The 14,527-nt window shown below is 42.3% G+C and overlaps 1 protein-coding gene across 1 annotated transcript in view; it reads right to left on the bottom strand.

The window, feature by feature from the left end:
- The window catches only part of TBXA2R (thromboxane A2 receptor), a 53,002-nt gene extending 39,661 nt beyond the window's left edge, over positions 1 to 13,341 (bottom strand). The window contains exon 1 of the mRNA XM_075283642.1: positions 13,307 to 13,341. The gene's annotated coding sequence lies outside the window, so the exon portion shown is untranslated. The remainder of the gene's footprint in view (positions 1 to 13,306) is intronic.
- Between the last annotated feature and the right edge of the window lie 1,186 nt (positions 13,342 to 14,527).

Raw genomic sequence — 14,527 nt, forward strand, 5'->3', positions numbered from 1 at the left:
TACAGTATTGGGGAGTAGGAGCTATGTCCACCTCAGGTGCCGAGAGATACCCGTGCAGAAGCATTATTGCCAATGTGCAGTAAAGAGTAACAAGCATCTGGACAAAAATGTAGACATATATAAATACATAACACCTCACACGCCCACGAACAAGTCAAAGAGAAGGGGCCAGAAGCAGCTTGATCAGGGTCTAGCGTACAAACGAGCCAACCTGGGGGCGCAAGGTAGTATGGGAAGAAGAAGGAGGAAAAAGGGGGTGGGGAGGAGATAAGGGGATAGGAAGGGGAGAGGCGTGGTACTGTAGGAGGGTGTGGCAAGTGGGGGAGTATGGGGTAAGAGCAACCATGAGAGGGAGGAGTCAGGGGAGTAGACAAAGAAAGGAGAAAGAGGCGGGGTAACGCAACATAGACTAACATTAGGAAAAGTAAGGTTTGGGACTCAAAGAACTAGTTCAAGACCAGCATATTTCTAACTCAAACAGACTAGAAACAGTTGTCCAAGTAAACATATCCTCAATAAGGAGTGCACACAATAAACGTCCCATCTAAAGGGGACATGGCCCAAGCCCAAATAACAAACGATATAAAACATCTTAACCAAAATCTCCGCTACTGCATACGAGATAAGGCAGGTATTCCTCAATTAGCAATCCAGAAATATGGAGAAATAGGTCTCACGATCCAGTAGAGAGTAAAGTCCTCCGGGGACAGCATCAAGTCCATAAACAAGTGATTACTTATCACGGAGAACCAGTTCTCGTCGGCGAGGAGTACCCTTGGGAGCTCTAGGGGAGCGGAGTCGGCTCCGGGCTCGAGGAGAGAGCAGCAGGGAGGTAGTCTCTCTTACATCCGGGAATCCAGTGGTATCGGGAGCCAGGAAGGGATGTCCACTGGTGCAGCACCAATAGTGGACATCTGTGGGAGATCTGCAGGTGAGTATACATTAAATCGCCTTCCATTATGAAGAATAGACAGGCCAAAAGGAAAAAGCCATGAGTATGGGATCTTGCGGGCCTTCAAAGCATCCAGTAGAGGTTTCAGTGCTCTACGCTTCTGTAGCGTAGACGGAGAAAGGTCTTCAAAAATCTGTATTTTTGCCCCCTCTAGATCTAGCGCTGAAGAATCTCTAGCCGCCTGAAGAATAGCCGTAGTGTCGGCTGAGGAGAGTAGGGCACATATAACATCACGAGGTGGATCTTCAGGCCCCGGTCTGGGGCGTATTGCTCTATGGATCCTTTCAATGGCCGCTACAGTAAGTCTATCAGGCCCCAATAGCATCTCAAAAATCTTACAGGCGGTGCCTGGCAGGGAATCCGACTCATATGATTCTGGGATGCCCCGTGTTGTCACATTGCGTCTACGATTGCGATCTTCTAAATCCTCCAATTGTAGAAAACTTTTGTTAATAAAGTCCACCTGTGTCTCCAGCTGGGAGGACATAGAGGACGCAGAGTGAACTATTTCTCTTTGGGTAGTTTCAAGCTTTTCGACTCTCTTATCCATAGCCCTCAAGTCGGCACGGAGCTCTGCGATTTCGGCCAGTACCGGGGCAATGGCCTGAGACAAGGCTTTACGCAGAAAATTTTGGGTAATAACAGTGGTCTGACCTCTATCATGCGACTGACTCTCCACATCAGATTCCAGCGCCATTTCCTCCGCGCTACTATCTCCTTCCTCCGGCGCCATCTTGGAGGTAAGTTGAGGGGATCGGGAATCTTTCTTTCGCAGGTATTGCTGCATTCCAGACTGTGAAGAATGTGTCCGGGGGGTACCCGAGGATCCCCCCAATCGATTGCCACCAGTCTTGACCATGTTCGCTCGATATAGCTATAGTAAAGTTGTGAAGTTCGGGCGTACGAGTGGCTGAGCTACAGATCAAGCGGCCATCTCATTTGTCAGGCTCCGCCCCCCAATAAAGGCTGTTTTCCAGCTCTATATGAACTTGTTAATGCAGTGGATTGCTGCTATTTTTCAAGAAACAGCAAAATTCAAGATTTTTATCAGCTATATGAACTTGGAAAATGCAGTGAATTGCTGAAATTTGTCAAGAAACAAAAAAATTCAAGGTTTTTATCAGGTATATGAACTTGGAAATGCAGTGAATTGCTGCTATTTTTCAAGAAACAGCAAAATTCAAGATTTTTATCAGCTATATGAACTTGGAAATGCAGTGAATTGTAATCAATTGTTTCTGACCAGGTAGGTGCCATCTGGAAAACTCATATCCTCTAAGCATCTCAGCACGTCCATCGTATCTCTCACAAATGATAGCAGCGAGGACATGAAAAATCATAGTATTTGGTCCACATATATACCGATGTTGGTGGAAATACTGCCTATTCCGGCCTCCCCTTTAGTGGCTTGGTCCCTATGTGAACCTTCGGAAGGCAATAGGAGGTCGGTATGACCGTTTTTTTTGCGGTAACATAAAAGCCCATTCATTATGTGAAATAATCCCATCATTCAGGGCCTTGTCCAGTAGGGTGACAAGTTCAAATGTAAATACATTTCTTGGATCCTCATTCAAAACACAGTATGCAAAGGGATAATTTAAACCATTGTAACACATAGTTTTATACTGATTCCTATCCATGATCACAATGTTCCCCCCTTGTCCGAAGGCTTTATTACAACAGATGTATCCAACTCTAAATTTTTCAGAGCATCCAACTGACCCCTAGTCAAGTTGTTTCTAACTGGAACAGCCTGAGACCCTAGATGTGCTAGATCCCTAATGACAAGTTGTTCAACTGTATCGATGAATCTAGTATCGAACAATGGTGGATTCTTTTTACTTTTTGGTCTGAGATCCGTATGTTTAATAACTCCTCCTTGGCCCTCATCCCATAGAGTTTCAAGGATGGCTAGATCTGGTAGGTCTCCTTAATCTATACCCAACTCTTTGCACTTATTCATATCTGAATTTTTCATGAATTTGGCCCAGCGGAGTTTGTGAGTAAATAACATAACATCCTTTACCCAGCCAAACACATCAAATTTCGCCGTGGGTACAAATGATAGCCCCTTAGCTAGGACTTATTTCTCTACTGGGGTGATATTACATGCAGAGAGATTGCTTATTTCTAAGCTTTGTTCTCTTTTGACGAGACCCTTATCAAGTTTTCTGGGATGAAATCAGAACTAGCCATAGAGTCCGATACTGACTCTCTGTCTACTTGTCTGGGAGAGCTTGTTTCTGTTTGCCCCTCAGAAAATATGCGGAAATTCGTGAGCCTTCCGCTAAAAAAACTTTCCTGGTAGAGGATTTGTCCCTACAATTACTGGACTCCTATCTTTTCTTATTTCTTTCCCCTATTTTGGCCTATTGGGAACCGACTTGATCTATTCGTATGTGACGTATCTATGTCAGACGTGGAAGCCCCAGAGTCAATATTAGAACAATCTGGTTGATATGCCCGGTTTTCTTTAAAATCATTGAGATCTCGTTGATATTGATGGTGTGTTCTATTTTTTATCATTGTGGTATGCCTTTCAATGTTTGTTTGTAAACTTTTTTCACATTTCTTATATTCCGGTTCACTGCTATATGTTTACTATATAGCTTTCTGAATCTGTTCTTTTAATAACATCGTATGTTTACCTAATGCTGACTCTTCCTCCTCTAACAGGAGTTTCATAAGATTAATGGAGCTAGATGTAATCTCCTCTTCTCATTTTGCCATAAAAGAGGTAGTTCTTAGTCTCTCAGAGGGAAGGGTTGTACTCCTAAGTCCTCTAGGAACTATTTTGTTTTCAATATACCTCCCCAGGCCCTGAATCTCCCACCAACACCTCACATAATCACAGTAGGTTTTTGTAAGGGTTTCAAATGCTAGTTTGATTGACATAGGTTGTTCTAAGGTAGAAAGTTTGTGTTCTGAAACAACACAGGTGGCCTCTTCCAACCATTTCTTGGGGTCTATTTCGTTATTCAAAAACCCTGCCATAAGATACTCTGATATACGAGTCCCCAAACCAAACAATAAAAACCAAAAGTATAAATTCTATCACCAAGTATCATTTTTAAAGATGAGATTCTCCTCTTTAAAATTTTAAAGCATCAAGATGTGTTCATGCAGTCCAGAGATATCAGCATTAATAGGGAGGACGTAGTAGCTACGTCCTCCACTACTGTGGTGCCACCCTGGGAGGACGTAGAGCTGACATCCTCGACGAAAAAAGGGTTAAAGTTGCCATATTCTGACACCTGTAACTTTTTTTTATATATTTCTGTGTAAGGGCGTCTTTTATTGCAGAGTCAAGTGTACTTTTTATTTATGCCATTTTGGGAAATGTATATTGCTTTGATCACTTTTTATTCCAATTCTTATCAGAGGCAAAACAGTGGAAAAACTGTTTGACACTTTAGATTTTTTTTTTACTGCTATGTCATTCATGGTACAGGAAAAATATTTTTAAAGATTTATAGACAGGGCATTTTCAGACACAGGGATAACTAATATATGCATAGAGCAGCCTGCAACAAAAATAAATGACAGACAAGCCCGGGAGCCCAGCTGTCATGCCAATGGGTGGCCGTCCCCGCAACTTGCAAATGCAAAGGCAAAATGGCTGACCAAGGCACTGGGAGGGTTAGTTCTGGCACTGATCCCAGACATTAGCCCCGGGACTCTGCTACAGCAAACACCCGACAGGAGTTGAGTGGCTGCCTTATTTAAATACCCAACATCCATCATACTATTACAGTGGATGTGGGGTAGGGGTTAAACATAGATCATGGGAAAAGGAAGTTTGTTTCCCTTTCAAACTTGTTCAGAATCTCCGTAAGGAGACATGCTGAGGGGTGCTCTGTTGCTCCCAGGTTTTTTCTCTTACCTGGCTATTATGTCTTATGATGTGACACATGTTTCAAAAAGAGGGAAGATTGAGTTAATGCAGCATCATTGTTGCGTGCCTGGGTTTACCTCATCTGTAACAGACTATTGTCAAATATGTTTTACGTGCCCTCTCCAGCCAACTATCGACCCATCTCATGCCTCCCGTATGCCTCAAAACTGCTTGAGAAACACGTTTACTCCAAACTATCCTCCTATCTCTCGTCCAACCTGCTCTTTGATAGACTTCAGTCAATCTTCAGATCCTATCACTCCACAGAAACTGCCCTAACCAAAGTCACTAATGACCTTCTAACTGCCAAAACCAAGCGTCACTACTCTGTCCTCCTCCTCCTTGTCCTCTCCTCTGCCTTTGACACAGTTGACCACTCCCTCTTGTTAGAAACTCTCTCATCCCTTGGTATCTCAGACCTGGCCCTTTCCTGGATCTCCTCATACCTCACCAACCACATAGTCAACATCTCCCACTCGCATACCACCACCTCACCACAGACCCTCTCCTAGGACCCCTGCTGTTTTCCATCTACATCCTCAGCCTGGGCCAACTCATAGAATCTCATGGTTTTCAATACCATTGCTATGCTGATGACACTCAAATATATCTCTCTGGACGAGACATTATCTCTCTGTTGGCCAGAGTTCCAGACTGTCTAGCGGCCATAGCCTGCTTTCTCTCCCCCTGCTTTCTCAAACTCAACATGGAGAAAACAGAGTTCATGATCTTCACCTCACCTTGTACGGCCCCTCTACCTGACCCATCTATCAAAGTTAATAGAACCATACTTACCCTTGTCCCATGGGTCAGTTGCCTTGGGATAACATATTTGGACCAAATGAAACCACCAGGAGATCCTCAAGCAACAAACGGGCCTGTGGCACCACTTGCAGATCCCCGCTCCTGGCCTTGGCCGCCTCCATTTCCCTTTCAGATAGGGGGCCCCGTTGTTACGGTTCTGTATATATATATATATATATATATATATATATATATATATACAGTATATATATATATATATATATATATATACAGTATATATATATAATTAAAAGGTCTGAGCACGCTCAGTAGGAGAAGAATGGCACTTAGCCTCTGAGCGGCTCCAAAAGGTTTGAGCATGCTCAGTCGGCAGAAAGCTGGACTTAGACTCCAGACTCCTCACTGCACGACGCCGAGGATGAGGGCTGGATTGGCCCGCAGGTGGCGCTATGAGCTGGATGGGAAGCCTGCAGGAGCCCATCCTAACACCTGTGCATCACATGTCACATTACTGTCAGTGATATGAGATGCACAGGACCTCCTGCACAGCAGAAGGGAAAGCGGAGGCAGCCGTGGCCAAGAGCGGGGATCAATAAGTAAATAGAGGCCATTACCTGCTGGGGTTACTCCAGTGGTCACACCCAGCAGCTGGTTTGCCAGGTGCCAATGCTGGCCCTCATCCATCCTATTCACACCTAATAAAATAAAAGGAGTAGGTCCAACACCCCCCCCCCCCCCCCGCACACACACACACACACAAACACACATACACACACAATTTTCCCTTTCTTCTATTTTATATTTTAATTGTCTTAGTACTGCGATACCTGGAATTAGAGGATTGAGCAGACGTGGAACAACACACAGCCCAGTAATACCTGTGGAGCCCAACACTTTGGAGAAACCTAAAAAAAAACTTGGAAGCCTGATTGGGGGATTTTCTATTTATTCCCACCCCATTAAAGGGGCTCTATTATTAGATTCACAGTTCTCCACAAGAACATGGCGCTCGGGCATGCTTACTGCGCATGCCCGAGATTTCAGTTCCCTGAAATACAGACGCTGGAGGCAGTTACTCGCAGGGAGGAGGACTTATAGAGCACAAGCAACAGAGGTGGGCGTGAGGAAGGTATGATGCTGGGGAAGGTGCACAGAACACCCAGGGTGCACGGAGGGACTCATTACTATATATGTTTTACTGGTAAATCATAAAAACTGGGGGGTCTTTTCTAAAACGATTAGCAGCACCTGAATAGCCTTTTTAAAGGCATATGATTATTTAAAATGGCCAAAATCTAATGATAGAGCCCCTTTAAGTAAGCTCTTGTTTAGTAAATTGAATGCATTTTGTTGGAGGGCACTCTCGTTTTTTCTTTAAGAATTGAAGGAAATACAACTGTGTGTTTGTCATTTCTTTTTCTCTTTTTGATTGGTTGATTATTTATTTAAGAATTGAGGTATCATAAACAACCAGGTGAAATCCCTGTTTCGCATCAAATATGAAATATTACCACAACACATGTGACTTATTACATAACCAGTGACTTCATTTCTGCTGTCTTTAATATCTTATCTTTTCACTATTTGAAACTTAAAGGATTATTCTATGTCGACAAATTGCTACCAAGATGGGAATAACCTCTCCCTGCCTTATCAAACCTACACTACTACAGAACACCAGTGACTATCTGCCCACTGTCTCCATAATCATGTCTTTCCTTTATTTGAAACTATAAAAAAAACTTAAAGGGGTTGGCCACTTTCAGACCAATATTGACGAACAAATGTACAATAAAAAGATATACAATTTTCCAATATACTTTCTGTATCAATTCCTCACAGTTTTCTAGATCTCGGCTTGCTGTCATTCATTCTGTTACTTCTAGAGGATAAAACTCTGACCATGGTCATGTGATTTACGGTCCATGGTCATGTGATTTACGGTCCATGGTCATGTGATGAGCACACAGGTGTACAGCTGATTACCAGGCAGATGTCTGATGTGCTGTGACTGTAACGATCGGCACCTGTGTGCTCATCACATGACCATGGACCGTAAATCACATGACCATGGACCGTAAATCACATGACCATGGTCAGAGTTTTATCCTCTACAAGTAACAGAATGAGTGACAGTAGGCAGAGATCTAGAAAACCATGAGGAATTGATACAGAAAATATATTGGAAAATTGTATATCTTTTTATTGTACATTTCTTAGTCAATATTGTTCTGAAAGTGGCCAACCTCTTTAACTACTGGTGGTTGAACCGGTTACAAACCAGCCTAGTCTAGGAGGATCAGAGTGTTGCGCAGTTAAGCGCAGGGAACATGACGAGGAAGGGCCACAGGGGGGACAAAATCGTGCACTTTGGCATGAAATTAAGGGGGCGGAGCTTAGCGGCACCGGGTTTGAGTACGTTGCACGGCCCGGGAAGCGGTTATTCCAGAGCTGCGCGGCATAGCAGCAGTTTGTCTCTCCCTCACATTTTCTTGTGGATGGTTCTTAACTTGTTTTCTCTTGCAGCTTTTGGAGTCACGGTCCCTACTACTTCACCTCCTGGGGTCACATACAGGTTATGCATAGATGATGATTTCTCATTGTCTCATGTCTTCCTCATCCTTCAGCAGCTCTAAGATGTTGCCTGAGGCAGGAGGGGGAGGATAATTTAGAGCATCATATATCAGGATCTGTTAGGGGTATAAAGATGACCTTTGATTTATTTTAAAGATGAGAATCTCATCTTTAAAATCATACCAAGATAACCATGATAGCCTTAAAAGTTCAGAGTGATTTCCTGTTCAAAATGCTGTCAGGAACTGAGATCTGCATTGGGATCTCAATGACGGACATCCTTGTTACCAGCAAATTGCTGTGGATCTATAAGGGGTATCATGATGATCTTCTGAAATTCATAAGATTCTCGTCTTTAAAATGAACCCAATGTCATCTTTATAGCTCTAACAGATCCTGTAGCAAGGAAGTATTACATACATCCTCTACAACTAAAATGCCACCCTGGCTGGATGACAGGGAAAGGGCTAATGTCCCCCTGCAGTTGTCCCCACAGTTTAATGTCCCTCTCCTACCACAAAAATAATAATAATAATTTTTAAAAAATCTAAATACTCACCTCTCCTTGCTCTCCTGCAGTCTGTAATCTTCAGTCTTCAGGAAGCTACAGGCGCGATGTAAGGGGCATCATCACATTGCGCCTGCAGCTCACAGGGAAAAGAGGGGATGCACGGTGAAGATGGCTCCTTGCTTCATTAATGTATGCAACTCATTGGCATCCTAAGGACACTAATGACCTAACATTGGGGTAGCTCGGAACAGCAGGACAGCATATGCAAATGCACTGTTGACCCTATGGACCCTATGGCCTGCACCTCAAAAACATATGCAGAATCTGTCCTTACCACGTCAACCTGATTCACTTTTTAATTGACTATAGTAACTAACTACAAATTGTTTCCCCTCATTAAACTCTTCCTCTGCAATCTTATTCTTAATGCAAATCTCTACCAAGACAAATCATCTGAGACTAAATGCTGAAGTACAAAATCATGCATACTTTATTTGATATCTTAAATCTAAACAGAAAGTTAAAGGGAGTCTGCCGGCAGTAAAATCTGCCAAACTAATGACAATACATTGTAGAGCTGCTTCTACACCTAAGATGCCTATTCTCTGTAGCATTCTCATTTTAAGCAAAATCCACACTTTATTCTTATGCAAATTACCTGAAAAGGGATTTAGGGGCGTTTCTTTCCTGCTGAAAGACTCCCTTTAAGAAGGGAGCAAATGACAGAATCACATTCCAAGTGATGAACACAAAATACAGTATATATCCCCCCCCCCCCCTTATACAATTCTAAAATAAAGGACGTTTTTTAACCCCTTAAGGACCAGGCCATTTTTTGGTTTTGCATTTTCGTTTTTCCCTCCTCACATTTCAAGAGCCATAACTTTTTCATTTTTCAGTTCACAGAGTCACATGATGGCTTATTGTTTGCGGGACAAATTGTACTTTGTAATGGCATCATTCAATATGCTGTGCAATGTACTGGGAAGCTGGAAAAAAATTCAGAATGAGGTGCAATTGGAGAAAAAATGCATTTGCGCCATTTTCTTATGGGTTTAATTTTTACAGCGTTCACTGTTTGGTACAAATGACATGTTACCTGTGTTCTACGTGTCAGTACGAACGTGGTGATACCAAATTTATATAGTATTTGAAATGTTTTGATACTTTTAAAAAAATGATAAACTTTGCAAAATAGAAAAAAAAATTTGTGTCATCATGTTCTAACACCTGTAACTTTTTCATATTTCCATGTATGGAGCTGGTTGTGGTGTCTTTTTATGCGGGACAAGATGACGTTTCTATTGATACCATTTGGGGAAAGATCTGATGGTTTGATCACTTTTTATTCAATTTTTTATAGGAGGCAAAGTGTTGAAAAAAACGCTTTTTGGCTGTTTTTATTTTTTTTGCCGCTACGCCGTTCGCAGTACGGGATAAATGTTTTAATATTCTAATAGTTCGGGCATTTTGGAGCGCAGGGATACCTAATATGTTTATGTTTAATGTTCTTTAATTACTTTTATAGCTAATCTAGGGAAAGGGGGGTGATTTGAACTTTTATATTTTTTTTATTTTTTTAATACTTTTAAAAACTTTTTTTTTTCTTCTGTTACATTTATGATCAGACACCTTAGGTACCTTGAAACCTAGGGGGTCTGATCGCTCATACTATTCACTGCAATACTACAGTATTGCAGTGAATAGCAGAATCCCAGCACTTCTATTAGACGATGCCTCTGGCATCGTCTAATAGATCTCGGGCAGAGACAAGCCTGGAAGCCTTCAATAGGCTTCCGGCTGTCATAGCAACCGATCACCGCCCTCATGTGACGTTCAGGAGGGCGGCGATCGGGGAAACATGGCGGCGCCCATGCCGCCTGCGCTGTTTACACGCTGCGGTCGCGTTTGACCGCAGTGTGTAAAGGGTTAACAGCAGCGATCGGCTCGGGCACCGACCGCTGCTGTTATTGGCAGGTCCTGGCTGTATTATACAGCCGGCATCTGCCGTGTATGGAGCGAGCTCAGCGTGTGAGCTCGCTCCATACATCCCCATGCGACCCATGACGTACAGTTACGTCAAGGGTCGCTAAGGGGTTAATTTACCACATTTTGGTGAGTACCTACATATATAGAAAATGATTAGTATTATAATTAGAGAATTGAGTCTACTTATTTTCTTTTTCACTCAGGTTTCCCTTTTGAGTATGTAAATACGTAAGTGATAAATAAATTTGGAAAGAGGAGTAGGATTCCTGGTGCTTTCTCCTTTGCTCTCTTAGGGCCCCTTCACACGGAGTATACGCTCGCTGACTCTGAACGTGTAACAGCGGCGTTAAAACAGATCCCATTGCTTTCTATGGGTGCCAGCATGGGTCCCTTTTTTCTCCAATGATTTTTAGCTGTGCTTCGCTGTGTTGGGCCTAATCCTTTCAGTGGTTGTCCTGGAATTACAGATCCCTGCAATAGAAGCCAGGGAAGATGAAAACTAAAATACACACTCATCTGTCCCTGGTCCTCCCACCCCTGTCTGGTCCAGTGATGCCCCAGGGCTTGTTCCAGCAGCAGTCCTCGCCACACGTAACCACTGAGGACAATCATCCACTTCAGCAGCCTAAGGAAAGGAACTGGGATGTCACTCACATATGTCACCTCTGATGTTCCATGTCCTTTCCTTAGGCCACTGATCGACCTCAGCAGTCATGTGCAGCGATGAGATCCACCAGAACAAGGCCCCAGGAACCATCAGACCAGACAGCTGTGGGAGACACTGGGGACAGGAGAGTATGGGTTTTTTGTTTTCCTCATTTTTCACCTTCCTCCCCGCCTCCTTGCAGAAAACTGCCATTCCTGGACAAACTCTTTAACATCTCGATATACTGAGCATAACACAATACAATACAATTCTAGTATTCATAATGTTAGACATGTACAGAAGAAAACACAGAAAGACACTCATATGCTAGATATACTTACAGACACACCATATATTCACACACATATACAATATATACACTGTAAGCCGATGGCTGGTCAGGTATTGGAGGGGGTGTACATCTCACCCAGACTACTAAGGTGGGTGAGATGAGAAAACTCCAGAAGGAATGTTTGTTCTCAGCAGGCAACTTTCGTCTGCTGAGCATTTTGGTAAATGCTCAGTATTGGGCTGGATTTTTAGGAATGACAGGTAGGTTGGTAGTGAGATCTGTCATTCCACCCCCCTCCAGTCCACACTTTGGGGATGTTCCGACAGCAACTCAGCTGCAGAGTCTGCTCATCAAGGGAGTTTAAGAAGTCAGCTCCAGCAGCAGACTGGGGGCAGAGCTTGGCTGGAGAGCCAACAGAGAGGTCATATTTTTGGAGATGTATAATTTATGTTTGTTTTTGTTTATCTTTAGTTCAAACTAAAGGAGGTGGTTTTAATTAAAAAAATTTCCTAGCTTTTTTTTATACATACATATATTTTATTTAACTATTTTATTATCCCCACTTGGGGGCTTGAACCTGCAATGCACCTGTATTGCAGTCTATAGGACTATTGCTACATTACTACTGAGATTAGTCATAGACCAGTAATATAAAAGAGGCGCTTTTTTAGCCTTTGTGGGGAGGCACATAAGGATACAATGCTCATGATCAGAGCGCCTGCCATCTGTAAGGACCCAGCATCTTCCATAGTAGTACGGCGGATGTCAGGAAAAGGTTAAACAATAATGTTTGAACACGTGTTAATTTTAGTCACCACTATAGTTAGTGATGTCCAGTGTCACAAAATGTATATAGTGATGACATACATACACTGTCTACCACTAAGTATTTGGACACCCATGCAAATGAAGATATCCGCGGTGTCACGACTTCAACCATAATGCATTGGCATTAGTCGCATGCAAGATGCCACAAAGTGCAGAGTTGTCTGATTTTGAGGAAAGGGTAATTGTCGGGTACCACAGAAATGGTCGAACCTTAAGGGACATAGCAAGCAAACTAAATTGCCCAAACTAAATAGTGGCCTATGTGATTACGAAGTAGAAGGTGAATGGTGATTGTCGGAATGTGCCCCAAGTAGACAGACCCCCGAAACTGGTAGATACTAGAGACCGATGGGTGCTGGCCACAGAAATTCAGAAGAACCGCACCCAACCGATTACATACACCAGGAGTTTCAACAGGCATCTGGGAGTAATGTGTCGATCAATATCATCCATAAGGAAGCATCTGCTGGATTCTACCAACTATTGAATATGAATAAATGTTGTATATATACATATAGTAGTAACCTGCAATACTATGTTGGTATCAAAATAAATTGCCCATACAATGTAAGTTCATATAACTGATGAAATATATAACCATTCCATATCAAAAATTGCATAAATATTATAGCTAATTACTAAAATCTACGCAACCTTAAAAATAAACATAATTTGACAGCCTGTTATGTACACATAACTGCATTATATATGTACAGATGTTATAGAAATGTTACCTCTTCCACCCCTATAGCTATGTCCCTGAACACATACGCATAATATATACACATGCAGATTACATTACATATATACATAAATAGACATTATTTACATACACATATACAGTATACACTTACCTTTATAAACAGGGTAGTTGAAAGGGGTTCAGAAGTTATGGAAATAGCAGTTTGATAGAACTTGGATCTGCCAGCTCTGTCAGCCTCCAGGCAACTAAGCAGTAAACACTCTCCCCACCCCTTCTACTCTGTCCTAACAGCTGGGCTGTACCATATTAGAACAGGGAGAGGAAGCTTTCACTGTTATTTGCACTTTGAAGAACAGAGTAGCTACATCATGTGAAGAGGGATGGGGGAGGGTGGTTTTAAGGAGACACTGTTAAGTTTGTAAGCAGCATACAACTGGAGGGGATCTCGGTCAACAGCACCTAAAGGGGTTTTCCGGGAATATTTTTATTTATTTATTTTATTTTATTTTTTTTAAAAAAAGGACTGTTAGTGCTATATTAACCACTTCAGTACTGGGCCAACTTGTGGTCCAGGACCAGACACATTTTCAGGTTTTTGAGGCTATAATATTTTTATCATTTGCTTTATTCAACTAATTTCTGCGGGGGGGGAAGGTGTTGGTGACACATAGGGCTTTCTTTTTATGTTGCTTTTATTTTGACATTTGGACATGTTTGACTTTTTTTTTTTTGGAACTTGTATTTTTTTTTTTCAATTCTAATTTTATTTATTTTTACAACATTTGCAGTAAAATAATTCACAGAGAAAAGAACTACACATGAGTAGCACAGTAATAATCACAATAAGTGACAATAATACAGTGAAGTCTCCGCCACTGCAGAAAGTGCAGCAAATAGGAGAGAAATTTGCATCATACAGGCTCTAGAATGACAAATAGTTTGTAACAAATAGTTATGTGTATGGTAACAGTAACAGTAATAATCACGCACCACTATTGGTCTCCTTGGGCAAGAGCTATAGCAACAAGCAAAGGTGCTTTTGGGCAGACAGTGGGGGTTGAAGGAAGAAAAAGTTTTTGGCGTCATAATGATGAAACATACTCAAAGACATTAAGATGGTAAGTTTGTATCGGTTATGTCATCTGTCTTTCCAGCTGATCAGCTCCTCAAACCTCACAATCTGATGTACCTTCTCCTTCCACATTTACAAGGTTGGGGGGATTGTTGTAGCCAGTGCAGTGGGATGAGGGTTTTGGCCGCTTCAATTAAATGGGTCAATAAGTTTCGTTTAGAAGGCGGGTGATCGCCAGTGGGGCTGGCTAGACATACTCTGTCGGGGGTGAGGGAGAGTCTGCGATCAACATTGAGAGCT

The sequence above is a fragment of the Leptodactylus fuscus genome, chromosome 1 (genome assembly GCF_031893055.1).
Source record: "Leptodactylus fuscus isolate aLepFus1 chromosome 1, aLepFus1.hap2, whole genome shotgun sequence".
Lineage (NCBI taxonomy): Eukaryota > Metazoa > Chordata > Amphibia > Anura > Leptodactylidae > Leptodactylus > Leptodactylus fuscus.